The following is a 13559-nucleotide window of genomic DNA, read 5'->3' on the forward strand; positions in this document are numbered from 1 at the left end:
CTGGTGTGTGGTTTGTGCACGGCTCCTAAGCAACCTGAGTAAATAGAACGTTTCGCAACCTTCACACTTTCATCTATAATTATCTTTTGCATCAGAGCTCTCAGGAGTGCCGGCCTACCAGATTTTGCAGGATATTTTGCATTTCTGCTTCTATTTGTCTGCCTTTTCTCTTGCACTGCCAGTCAGGGTAATATTCCCCAGACAAAAGCAGAAGCGTAAATACCCCGCAGACCGGAGGAACGTGCAAGGTGCTGTCAGCCAAGAAATGTTGGTGCACCGCTCTTAGTGCTGATTGCTGTTTATATTCTGTGTGCTTCTGAGCTCTGTTATTTGCACAGGGCCTTACAACATGCCCCAGAAGGCAGCCAGATCTCATTGGCAGTGTTTGGAAAGCCTGACGCCCAAATTTACGCCTAGGGGATTCAGAGGGACCTCAACAGACTTGAAAGGTGGGCATGGGTGAATCTAATGAGGTTCAGCACAACAAAGTGTGAGGTTTTGCACTTGGGCTGGAGGAATTGCAGGCATATATACAGACTGAGAGGAGCAGTGCTTGAGAGCAGCCCTGCAGAGAAGGACCTGGGGGTCCTGGTAGGTGGAAAACTGAACAGGAGCCAGCAGTGTGCTCTTACAGGTCAGAAAGCAAATGGGATCCTGGGCTCCATCAGCAGAGGGGTGGCCAGCAGGGACAGGGAGGGGATTGTCCCTCTCTGCTCTGCCCTCATGAGGCCCCATCTGCAGCACTGCATCCAAGTGTGGAGCCCCCAGTGCAAGAAAGACAGGGAGCTGTTGGAGAGGGTCCAGAGGAGGGCCACAAAGATGGTCAGAGGCTGGAGTATCTCCCCTACAAAGTCAGGCTGAGGGAGCTGGGCTTGTTCAGCCTGGAGAAAAGAAGGCTGCAGGGTGACCTCATTGCAGCCTTCAGTACCAAAAAGGAGCCTACAAACAGGAGGGGAATCAACTCTGTGGAAGGGTAGATAAGAGCTGGACAAGAGGAAATGGTTTGAAATTGAAGGAGGGTAGATTGAGGTTGGATGTCAGGGGGAAGTTCTTTACAGAGAGAGTGGTGAGGTGCTGGAACAGCTGCCCAGAGAGGCTGTGGATGCCCCGTCCATCCCTGGAGGTGTTCAAGGCCAGGTTGGATGGGGCCGTGGGCAGCCTGGGCTGCTATGAAATGTGGAGGTTGGTGGCCCTGCATGTGCTGAGGGGTCGGAGCTTCGTGATCCTTGAGGTCTCTTCTAACCCAAACCATTCTGTGATTCTGTGGTATCTGAGGGAAGGGCTGGCGTTTGATCCCTGCTTTGATATCTGTTGCCCATGTGCACAAACTGAGGACGTGCCCCCAAGTATTTTGGCTTTGATGTTGTCTAAACACGGAGCTTTTGCAAGAAATTTCCTCAGCTCATCTTGGAACAAAAACACGGAGGATTTAAAATGTGCTTCTGGCTCTGCCAGGCCATTCTGTGATTCTATGACTTTTGAAATGCTCAGTACTGAGCCCAGGTGGACATAAAACTACGCAAACAGCAAACTGTTTTTTATTCACAGGTGTTCATGTTTAAAAGCAAATTCAAACGTTTGTAACTGGGTGAAATTACTGTGCTGGTTAAGCACAAAACGCTGAAAATCCTTAGGAATTTTGCCTTAAAAGAGGCACTGAATTTCTGCATACAGTTTTGTTGTACAGAACACTGAATAATCATCAACATCCTTGAGTACCCCCCCCCCAGTCCCTCTTCCCCTCACATCCCCCCCTCAGACTGAGATCCCCTCCAGACCCTCCTCTGTCTCCCCATCCCCTCACCGTCCCTTCAGCCCCTCACCCCCCCCTTCAGGCTGTGAACCCCCCCCAGGCCCCTCAAGACACCCTCCAAAATCCCCTCACACCCTCTCATCCCCCCTCAAATGGCTCCCCCCATCCCCTCAAGCACCCCTAGAGACATTTCCCCCCCCTTCAACCCCTCAACATCCCCACAGCCCCTCATCCTCCTCCTCAAACTGTGACCCCACCCCCAACACCAAAAGGCCCCTCTCAACCCCTCAATCTCCTCATGACCCCTTCAAGCTGTGCCCCCCCAAATCCCCTCACAACCCCCCAAAATGTCCTCATGACGCCCTCATGCTGTGCCCCCCCAAAACCCCTCACAACCCCCACTTCCTCAACCTCCCCCCTTAGCCTGTACCCCCAAATCACCTCACAACCCCAAAATCTCCTCATTCCGTGCCCCCTCCCAAATCCCCTCTGCCCCCCCATCTCCTCACACCCCACCCTCATTCTGTACCCCCCAAATCCCCTCAAAACCCCAAAATCTCCTTACCCCCCTTCATGCTGTGCCCTCCCCCAAATCCCCTCAGCCCCCCCATCTCCTCATTCTCCCCTCAGCCTGAAACCCAAATCCCCTCACAACCCCCCAAATTTCCTCATGATCCCCTCATGCTGTACCCCCCCAAATCCCTTCAAGCCCCCATCTCCTCACACCCCCCCTCAGCCTGTACCCCCAAATCCCCTCACAACCCCCAAAATCTCCTCATGACACCCTCAAGCTGTGCCCCCCCCAAATCCCCTCCCACTCCCCATCTCCTCAACCCCCACCTCAGCCTGTGCCCCCAAAGCCCCTCACAACCCCAAAATCTCATGCTGTGCCCCCCCAAATCCCCTCCCACTCCCCATCTCCTCACTCCCTCCTCATTCTGTACCCCCCAAATCTCCTCACAACCCCAAAATCTCCTCATGCTGTGCTCCCCCCAAATCCACTCAGCCCACCCATCTCCTCTCCCTCCCATGCTGTACCCCCCAAAATCCCCTCACCCCCCATTTCCTCACCCCCCCCACGTTGTACTCCCCCAAATCCCCTCACAACTCCCAAAATCTCCTCATGATCCCCTCATGCTGTGCCCCCCAAATCCCTTCAGCCCCTCCGTCTCCTCCCCACCCTTTCTGTACCCCCCAAATCCCCTCACAACCTCCAAAATCTCCTTACCCACCCTCATGCTGTGCCCCCCCCAAATCCCCTCACAACCCCCAAAATCTCCTCATGACCCCCTCATGCTGTGCCACCCCCAAATCCCCTCACAACCCCCAAAATCTCCTCATGACCCCCTCATGCTGTGCCACCCCCAAATCCCCTCACAACCCCCAAAATCTCCTCATGATCCCCTTATGCTGTGCCCCCCCCAAATCTTCTCAAGCCCATCTCATCCCCCCCCTCAGCCTGTACCCCCAAATCCCCTCACAACCCCAAAATCTTCTCACACCCCCCGCATTCTGTACCCCCCAAATCCCCTCACAACCCCAAAATCTCCTCATGCTGTGCCCCCCCAAATCCCCTCACACCCCCATCTCCTCACTCCCCCCCATTCTGTACCCCCAAATCCCCTCACAACCCCAAAATCCACTCAGCCCCTCCCATCTCCTCCCCCTCTCATTCTGAAACCCCAAATGCCCTCAAAGCCCCAAAATCTCCTTATCCCCCTTCATGCTATGCCCCCCCAAATCCCCTCACACCCCAAATCCCCTCACACCCCCATCTCTTCCCCCCCATTCTGTACCCCCAAAATCCCCTCACAACCCCAAAATCTCCTCATGACCCCCTCATGCTGTGCCCCCCCAAATCCCCCAAAATCTCCTCATGCTGTGCCCCCCCAAATCCCCCAAAATCTCCTCATGCTGTGTCCCCCCAGCCCCCAAATCCCCTCACAACCCAAATCCCCTCACACCCCCCCATCTCCTCACTCCCCCCATTCTGTACACCCCAAATCCCCTCAAAACCCCAAAATCTCCTCATGCTATGCCCCCCCAAATCCCCTCACAACCCCCAAAATCTCCTCATGACCCCCTCATGCTTTGCCCCCCTCCAAATCCCCTCAAACCCCCCATCTTCTCACTCCCCCCCCCGTTCTGTGCCCCCAAATCCCTTCACAACCCCAAAATCTCCTCATGACCCCCTCATGCTGTGCCCCCCCAAATCCCCTCAAACCCCCATCTCCTCACCCCCCCATTCTATACCCCCCAAATCCCCTCAAAACCCCAAAATCTCCTCATTCCCCCCCCTTTTCTACCCCCCAAATCCCCTCAAAACCCCCAAATCTCCTCATTTCCCCCCCTTCTCTACCCCCCAAATCCCCTCAAAACCCCAAAATCTCCTCATTCCCCCCCCCTTCTCTACCCCCCAAATCCCCTCAAAACCCCCAAATCTCCTCATTCCCCCCCCATTCTGTACCCCCAAATCCCCTCACAACCCCAAAATCTCCTCATGCTGTGCCCCATCAAAATCCCCTCAAACCCCCCATCTTCTCACTCCCCCCCCCATTCTATACCCCCCAAATCCCCTCACAACCCCAAAATCTCCTCATGCTGTGCCCCCCCAAAATCTCCTCACTCCCCCCCCCATTCTATACCCCCCAAATCCCCTCACAACCCCAAAATCTCCTCACGCCCCCTCATGCTGTGCCCCCGAACCCCCCTCCCCACACACACACACACACACACACCCCTCACCCCCCCTCACTCTCCCCTCCCCTTTTCCCGCCCTCTCCCCGCCTCCCTCCCCCCCCCCCCGCCTTCCCCCCCCCCCCCCCCCACTCGGCTCAGTCCAGCCCCGGGGCCGCCGCCATTTTGGAGCCAGCCTTGCTCCCGCCGCCCGCTGTCAGCGCAGCCCCGGCCGCGCCGCCCCTCGTCGATCCGCGGCCCTATGCCCCGCGGGGAACCCCGCAGCCAGGCAGCGCCTCACCGCGGGCCGGAGGGCAGCGTCCGGGACCCTTCATCGACAACAGGTAAAGAAACCCTTAGGAGCCGAGCTGTCAACGGGCCGCGGCCTTGCGCTTTCCTCCGCCCTCAGGGTTCCGTCAGCAGCGCCCCGTTTCGGCCCCCGTTCTTATTTCTGCCATTTGCGGGGCGTTGATCGCGGAGCTGCGGGGCCTGGAGGGGCCGTGCCGGCACGCAGTCATAGGAGGAAGCGGGAAGGCTTGGGGTGACCGAAACGAGAAGGTTTTTTATGCTGGTGTCGGTTTATGCTGTTTCGGAGCTCAGGTTGGGAGCATGAACCAAAAAAAAAAAAAAAAAAAAAAAGAAGGGAGAGGCGTTGTCGTTATTTCGGTGTTTGTCGGCCTAAACGCCGCTCGGCTCAATGGGGTAACAACGATGTGAAGCTTCGGGAGGGTGGTGGAGCGACTCCTGTAGCGACCCGCACAGCGGTGTCGTGGGAAGCAGCAGTTTTGGCTGTGGGCGATCGCACGGCAGCGCTGGGGGTGACAGGGGGTTGGGAGAGGAGGAAGCAGTTTGGGGTTGGGAACGGCTTTGCTCGTCACGCCTTGGCTTTGAGTGGTTTTGGTTTTCTTTCGGTGGGTTAAAGCCAGGTTGGATGGGGACCTGAGGGGAGATCCTGGGTTGGGATGGGTGGGATGGTGGGGTTGGGATGGATAGGACAGTGGGGTTGGGATGGGTGGGATAGTGGGGTTGGAATTGTGGGACAGTGGGGTTGGAATTGTGGGACAGTGGGGTTGGAATTGTGGGACAGTGGGATTGGGATGGATGGGACAGTGGGTTTGGGATGGATGGGACAGTGGGGTTGGGATGGATGGGACAGTGGGTTTGGGATGGATGGGACAGTGGGTTTGGGATGGATAGGACAGTGGGGCTGGGATGGATGGGGCAGTGGGGATGAAATTGTGGGACAGTGGGGTTGGGATGGATGGGACAGTGGGGTTGGAATTGTGGGACGGTGGGATTGGGATGGATAGGACAGTGGGGTTGGGATGGATGGGGCAGTGGGGATGGAATTGTGGGACAGTGGGGTTGGGATGGATGGGAGAGGGGTTGGAATGGTGGGACGGTGGTGTTGGGATGGGTGGGACGGTGGTGTTGGGATGGGTGGGACGGTGAGGTTGGAATTTGGGACAGTGGGGTTGGGATGGATAGGACAGTGGGGTTGGAATTGTGGGACAGTGGGGTTAGGATGGATAGGACAGTGGGGTTGGGATGGATGGGAGAGGGGTTGGGATGGGTGGGACGGTGGGGTTGGAATTGTGGGACGGTGGCATTGGGATGGGTGGGACAGTGGGGATGGGTGGGACGGTGGGGTTGGGATGGATGGAATGGTGGGGTTGGGATGGATGGAATGGTGGGGTTGGGATGGATGGAATGGTGGGGTTGGGATGGGTGGGACGGTGGGGTTGGGATGGATGGGATGGTGAGGTTGGAATTGTGAGACAGTGGGGTTGGGATGGGTGGGACATTGGGGATGGGTGGGAGGTGGGGTTGGGATGGGTGGAACCGGAGCGATGTTTGGCCCTGCACAAACGCAAGGAGAAGGCAGCAGATGGGAGCACGCAGCGCTCGGCGGAGCTGTGGTTGTGCTGTGGGAGGGCTGGGCTGTGTTTCTGAGTTCATAGTTCAGAGCCGTTGGAGGCCATCGGATAGAAGTGAATCACGGAGGGTGCTTGCTATCTTTAGATGCGCACGCTTTTTATTCCCATTGCATTCGTCTGCAGACAGAGCTTTGAAAGTCATGCTAGGGAGCTGCGGGTTGCTGCTGCCGGCGCCTGTTCTGCAGAGGGAATATCTGAAGCTGAACTCTGTGCTGGGATGAATGGGGACCAACTGGGATGGATGGATGGTGGATGGATGGCTGGAATCCCTGCCAGGTAGCACAGGAGGTGGGAGCACTTCCTTGCCTCTCTCCTCATAAGGGAGACATCCCAGCTGCAGCTGATGGTGTTTTCCCGTGCCCCGTGGAAGAAACTCTTCCTTCCATGTTTGCTTCTGGCATTTATTGGCTGTCAGCTGAAGTGTCAAAGAGAAACCAAAACTGTGTGCCTCTCCTGCGAGGCAGCAGGGTGTGAGTGCTGCAAGATTCCAGCACAGAAAGTCATTTCGGTTTAAAGGGGAGATGGGCTTGTTAATTTTCTGCTTCTGGTAACGAGGCCTGTGATGTGTAAGTGTGAAAGCCGTGGATTATACGTTGCAGAAAATGGATTTGTGTATGTAATCAAGAAGTGTTTTCTTAACGCGCTGGCTTGGAGTCTGAGATGTTGGTGCCCAAAGGGCAATAGCTGGGAGCAGCACCGTGAAAATGGGTGAATGGGAATGCTGGGAGATAACAGAGTGTGTTGGTGTGGGAAATGTTCCTGAGACAACAGCAGAGTGACCAGAAGGATGGGGAAATGATGGGCTGGGTGGCACAGGAGGTGGGTAGGCACAGAGTGAAGCAGAGCTGAGCAGCTCACGGCACTCGTGGGAGCTTCAGCAGGAGGAGAACTCATGGGGAGCTCCGGTCGCTTGGTTGGATGGATGGGAGCTGATTGGAAACCTAATTGAGGAGAGCAGGGTTGATAGACTGTGTTAGGAGTGATGTCAGTGCTCTGTCTGTGCAGGCAGACGCCGGGCTGTGGTTTTGCTCTCAGCCCTGCTGATGGGGCAGCACTTTCTGTCCTTCATTACGTTTTATAGATTTGGGAATCCGTTGGGCTGCTTATTACCTCCTCTCCGTGGGAAATCCATGGATGTGAGTGGGTTTATGGAAGGATCTGGGGAAGAATGGGGCCTCTGTGTGACCGGCAAGGGATTTTGAGTGTCTTCTTTGACTCAGTGCTATTAGAAACAAACATATATCGTTCCTTGCCCGCGCTGTTTCTGAGCTGCTTGTTTCTTTAATTGTGCTTTCCTCCTTCCTCCCCGCGTTCCTCCCACTCCCCCCCCCACTCCTTGTTTTGATCTGCTGAGGCAGCCAGCAGTGCAGCAGCCAATATTGACATTATTCCTACATGCCTTGGTTATTTTTACCTGTGTGTTAACTCCGGCCTGGGGGAAGTTCAGACAGATACATAATGGGGAAACCAAGCTTCATAACCAAGGTGAAAATTACCAGATTAGCAAAGCTTGGATTTGTTGCAGAATTTGGATGCCAGACATCACGTGTGGAGTTCAGGTCTGCAAGTTGGAAGCGTGACATCACTGATTGAAGCACTCTTTGCTGTACAGAAGGGGAAACAGGAAGGCGTGAGAAAATATCATTGTGGTTAAAGGGCAAAGCTCAAGGAGTTCTTTAAGCCACGAGGCACAGCTCCGGACTCTTCACTTACCTGGGCAAAGGAAGAAACTTCCACCAGCTTCAGCTTTGCTTGGTGGGGTGAGATGTGATCTGTGCTGCTGGCAAAACTCACCGAGCGTCCCAGCTGCTTGGACTGAAGGTTTTTGTTCTGCTGGCAAATGATTGCTGCTCTTTCAGTTGTGCCCATGGAAGCCCTTTTTTTTCTCCTTCTCCCCTCTCACTTCTGCAGTTTGCTGCTTTACAGAGCATTTATGAAATCGCTTTGATTGTGATTTTATTGGGCAGAATCAGCAGTGATAGCAGCGAGGCAGAGGGAGCAGGACAACGCTGCACAGCACTGCTGGAGGAAGGGGGAAAGGAGCACAGCACTTCAGCTTCAGCCTTCGTGCTGTCTTCTTTGGTAGGTTTATGTTAACAGAGAGCACGTCTGGTGGATGTATCTTGAGGTTTTCTGATAAATGCCTTCAGTTCTCATCTATGTTATTTGTTTTTTCCTTCGTTTTTATTCTGGATCACCTGGCAGGACCTGTGGGTTGCTTCAGTTTCGTAATCCCACATGGGCTGGATAAGGAAGGTTGTGCTTCCATAGTTGCTTACTGATTCGTTTTATTCCTTCAGCAGATCCTTGGGTACCCCATGTGATGTCATTCTTTTCTCTTGAAGCAATTTTTAGAGGGCAGACTGAGGCTGTAAGCTCTCAGGTTGGAAGCTGGATGAGGGGGAATGGCTTTAAATGAAAAGAGGGGAGGTTGGGGTCAGGTGGGAGGGGAATTCCTTCACCCTGAGGTGGAGCTGAGGGTTCCCCATCCCTGGAGGTGCTCGCAGGAGAATGCAAGGATGTGTGGCCACAGAGGAGAGGAGGAAGAGAGCAGCTCTCTGTCTGCATTTAAATAAGGTGTGGTTCTCATTTGATTACTCTGAGTTTGCAGTGCAATGCATTCTTGGTTCGTCCCATCCTGTGTCAGAAGGCTGCTGCTCTGCTGCCTGCTTTGGCTCCGCACCCCAGGCGGCTCAGTGCGGGGAGGTAGCAGCGCTAACAAGTTTGTATTGCATTAAATCACACCCAGCATAGCAAACAGTTCATGAAGCACTGACACTTCAGCTCCTGAGCTGCACAGTGCCCAGTTTGTGGTCAGCAGGTGCTCAACCAGAACTCTGTTTCACAAACTGGGGAGCTCTAAATGATGGCTTTTAGGTCAACTCTATTGCACGTTACCCTCCCGGTGTTATGTGCCTGCCAGGCATCTTTACAGACTGAAAGGAGCAGTCCTTGAGAGCAGCCCTGCAGAGGAGGACCTGGGGGTCCTGGTGGATGAAGAACTGAACAGGAGCCAGCAGTGTGCTCTTACAGGTCAGAAAGCAAATGGGATCCTGGGCTCCATCAGCAGAGGGGTGGCCAGCAGGGACAGGGAGGTGATCGTCCCTCTCTGCTCTGCCCTCATGAGGCCCCATCTGCAGCACTGCGTCCAGGTGTGGGGCCCCCAGTACAAATCAGACAGGGAGCTGTTGGAGAGGGTCCAGAGGAGGGCCACAAAGATGATCTGGTGGCTGGAGCACCTCCACTATGAAGACAGGCTGAGGGAGCTGGGCTTGTTCAGCCTGGAGAAGAGAAGGCTGCAGGGTGACCTCATTGCAGCCTTCCAGGAGCCTACAAACAGGAGGGGAGTCAACTCTTTGGAAGGGTAGATAAGAGCTGGACAAGAGGAAATGGTTTGAAGTGAAGGAGGGTAGATTGAGGTTGGATGTCAGGGGGAAGTTCTTTACAGAGAGAGTGGTGAGGTGCTGGAACAGCTGGCCAGAGAGGCTGTGGATGCCCCGTCCATCCCTGGAGGTGTTCAAGGCCAGGTTGGATGGGGCCGTGGGCAGCCTGGGCTGCTATGAAATGTGGAGGTTGGTGGCCCTGCATGTGGCTGGGGGGTTGGAGCTTCGTGATCCTTGAGGTCCCTTCCAACCCAAACCATTCTGTGATTTTGTTGTGGTGTTTTTAGTTGTGAACATGGATGATTCTTTTCCATAGTGCTCAGTTCTTTCTTATGATCCATGCACTCTGTCAGTCCTTTGCAGCACCTCTTCATAGCATTCCATTGTCCATGGTGTACGCTCAGTGCTCTCTTGTCTTTTTATTTCCTCCCAAGAGTTTCTCAGCCTTTGTTTCCATAATGTTGTGTTTCAGACCCTGCCTTCATTTCCCTTGGGCTGGGGGTCAGTGCAGCTGTGATGTAAACACCAGCATCAGAGGTAACTTTGGGATTCCTTCTTAGTCAACAAGGAGAAAAAGATGCTTATTTTCTTCTAATGCCAAAGTCTAAAATAGAGTTTTGCCACAGAAGTGCTCATCATCTCTCTCCCACCACAGAGGGAGATGGGGTGACTAATTGAGGTTAGTCATCTATAGAATGCATATCTGTGCTGTTGGTGGGATCGATGCTGTTCAGATCTGTGTGTGCTGGAGACCTCACCCCACTGCATCTGCCCTCTTGGACTGAATGGTTAATGGGTGTTTGGTGCTGTGTTACACCCTCAGCTCTGCTTGGTGATTCTTCTTCCTCTTTCATAACTCACCGATAGGTCTGAGGTGGAAAGCAGCAGCTTTAAATGATGGGGAGCCATCTAGATAACTTTTTAAGACCAATAAGTTGGAGCAAACTTGAGATTTTGCCATGTGCCTGATGAGCACGGATGGATTTGGAGATGGGTTGGGACACACAGAGGACGAGCAGTGTGGTGGCTTGGATCATCAACAGGCTGTGAGCTGTGGGTTTCTTTGTGTCCCTTCAGTGGCAGCATGAAGAGGAAGCTGAAGTTTGCCATTTCTATTGGAAATACAAACCTTTTCCTTTTCTAAAGGTAATTCTGAGCAGTCCTGGGTACTATTCCACACATCTCAGTTCTGCAGAGGTTAAGGATGAAGCAGCAGAGTTGCTTACAAACATGCAGACTCGTTTAAGGATGCCAAATTGTGCAGCAAAGTGCCCGATGTTTTCAGGATGCAGCGCCAGGAAGAGATGCATATTTGCTTTCAATTGATGCTATGCTGTACCCACTGTTTCCTCTTACAACACAGGCAGCTAACTGCATTACTTCTGCTTTTCCTGTTGCTTCTGTCATCTTTGTTTTTAGCTAATTGCATTCGCTATAAAATAAGCCTTTCATATAATTAGCGTGGAGATCTGGAGTGTGCGAGTGCTGGTTTGTACAGTACCTGTAAGGAAGCATTAGGCTGGATGGATGCAGTTCTTGAGAACAAAACTATGTATTTTTAGATTTAGAATAGAAGGGGCAATACAAATGTTGAGCGTTGGGTTGGGGTTGAGTTTTTACAAGGAATTCGGGAAGGAAAGGGAATCAATCACCTCCGTGTGGCAGCACAAGTGGGGAAAGCATCATTGCACGGCCAAGTGGGTGGGTTCTGCCATCACTGTGGCTGTGCTGCTTTTATAGAATCCTAGAACGGCCTGGGTTGAAAAAGACCACAATGATCAACCAGTTTCAACCCCCCTGCTACGTGCAGGGTCACCAACCAGCACACCAGGCTGTCCAGAGCCACATCCAGCCTGGCCTTGAATGCCTTCAGGACTGGGGAATCCATAGCTTCCTTTGGGACAGCAGACCAAACTGCTGATGAACTAAAGGCAGCACTTGGAGAAGCAGGAGAGTCTCCAAGGTCCCTGGTAAGGATCAGAAGGAATGGCTTTGCACTGACCGCTGTGCTCGATGGATGGTTTGATGTGTGGAAGGCACTTCTTGCTGGAAGGAGAGCACTGCAGAGTGACTGTTGGCCACTCTGGGTGCCTGCTGGGGTAGGATGGAGGAGCTCTGAAGATGTGTGAGCTGGAAGCCAAGGAACACAACGTGCTGTTACTGGAGTGGATGCTTTTTCTGGTTCACGGTGATGTGAATGCAGCTGGAGAAGCTCTATGTTGTAGCTTTGCTGGGAGGTGAAGGTAGAAACTGCCTCGAGTGCTGCTGCTCGGGTGAGCTTTGAGTGTGACATGCACGTGTATTTCTGAGCTGAGCCCTTGTCACTGTGTGGTGATTGCAGTGGTGTCCTGGGCTCCATCAGCAGAGGGGTGGCCAGCAGGGACAGGGAGGGGATTGTCCCTCTCTGCTCTGCCCTCATGAGGCCCCATCTGCAGCACTGCATCCAGGTGTGGGGCCCCCAGTATAAATCAGACACGGGGCTGTTGGAGAGGGTCCAGAGGAGGCCACAAAGATGATCTGGGGGCTGGAGCACCTCCACTATGAAGACAGGGTGAGGGAGCTGGGCTTGTTCAGCCTGGAGAAGAGAAGGCTGTGGGGTGACCTCATTGCAGCCTTTAGTACCTAAAGGGATCCTACAAACAGGAGGGGAGTCAACTCTTTGAAAGGGTAGATAACAGCAGGACAAGGGGAGATGGTTTGAAGTTGAAGGAGGGCAGATTGAGGTTGGGTGTCAGGGGGAAGTTCTTTAGAGAGAGAGTGGTGAGGTGCTGGAACAGCTGGCCAGAGAGGCTGTGGATGCCCCGTCCATCCCTGGAGGTGTTCAAGGCCAGGTTGGTTGGGGCCCTGGGCAGCCTGGTCTGCTATGAAATGTGGAGTTTGGTGGCCCTGCCTGTGGTTGAGGGGTTGGCGCTTCGTGATCCTTGGGTCCCTTCCAACCCAAACCATTCTGTGGTGAGGTGAGGCCTTGCTTGGTGCTGTGGTCAGAGTTGAACCCAGAGCTGCTGCTCTGCTCCTGCAGCACGCACTGTGTTTATATTTGCAGAGACAGCCTGCTTTGTGATGAACTTTTATGCAAGATTGATGCTGAGGAGCACTACGGTCACACAGGTGTTGGTTTCTCCTGCCTGTTTGAAGACCCTGTGGGTGGGAGAGGTGCATCTGAAGCCCACAGCTCTTGAAAAGTGCAACAGGAAATCTGCAAATGCTGCCGGCACAGCACAGTGCTTCCTTTGTGGCATTGCTTAATGCAGTGTCTGCAGCAGAAAGCACAGCGTTGGGGTGCAGAGGGCTGTGTGGGAAGCAGCAGGCCAAGTGCAAAACAATGCTCCTGCAGCCTGGTAAGTGCCAGCAGGTTATTTTGGAGCTCATGTAGTGAATGCTGTCCTGATCACCTTCCCGTGTCGCTCTTCTTGTTGCTTGAACACTGCGTAGCAAACATCACAGCCTGCAGGTGAGGAGTGGGCAGTCCTACAGGAGATGGAAATCAATGCTTGCAGCCCTGTGATTCTGCTGCTTGGATCTGCCTGTGTGAGAGCTTTTTAATATTCAGATTCTGTTTAAAAAAGAGAGAGCTGTGCAAATGCTGTCCTTAACATGGGGTAGGGCACTAGTGAGGCTGTTGGACCAGATAGAAGACGAGGGTGAAGTCAGTGATCAAAACGAAGTGCTGCTTGATAGCATCTCTTTATTAGAGAACTTCAGAAGCACAGAATCATTAGAAGTAACTTCTTAATTTTGTGTGCATATTTGTGCAGCAGGGAAGCTTTCATTGCTTGCCTGCAGCAGTTTATTAAGAGAAGGAATAATCCT

The 13559-nt window shown here is 53.5% G+C and overlaps 1 protein-coding gene across 5 annotated transcripts in view; it reads left to right on the forward strand.

The window, feature by feature from the left end:
• The first annotated feature begins 4584 nt into the window (after nucleotides 1-4584).
• The window catches only part of PPP6R2 (protein phosphatase 6 regulatory subunit 2), a 71688-nt gene continuing 62713 nt past the window's right edge, over nucleotides 4585-13559 (forward strand). For 4 of the 5 annotated variants that reach the window (XR_016460745.1, XR_016460747.1, XM_090127948.1 and 1 more), the window contains exon 1: nucleotides 4585-4773. The gene's annotated coding sequence lies outside the window, so the exon portion shown is untranslated. Of the gene's footprint in view, nucleotides 4774-6489; nucleotides 6655-13559 lie in introns of those variants that run through there. The other variant, XM_090128013.1, reaches the window with a different exon arrangement.

This window comes from Phasianus colchicus, chromosome 1, assembly GCF_987193195.1.
Source record: "Phasianus colchicus chromosome 1, bPhaCol1.hap1.1, whole genome shotgun sequence".
Taxonomy (NCBI): Eukaryota; Metazoa; Chordata; class Aves; order Galliformes; family Phasianidae; genus Phasianus; species Phasianus colchicus.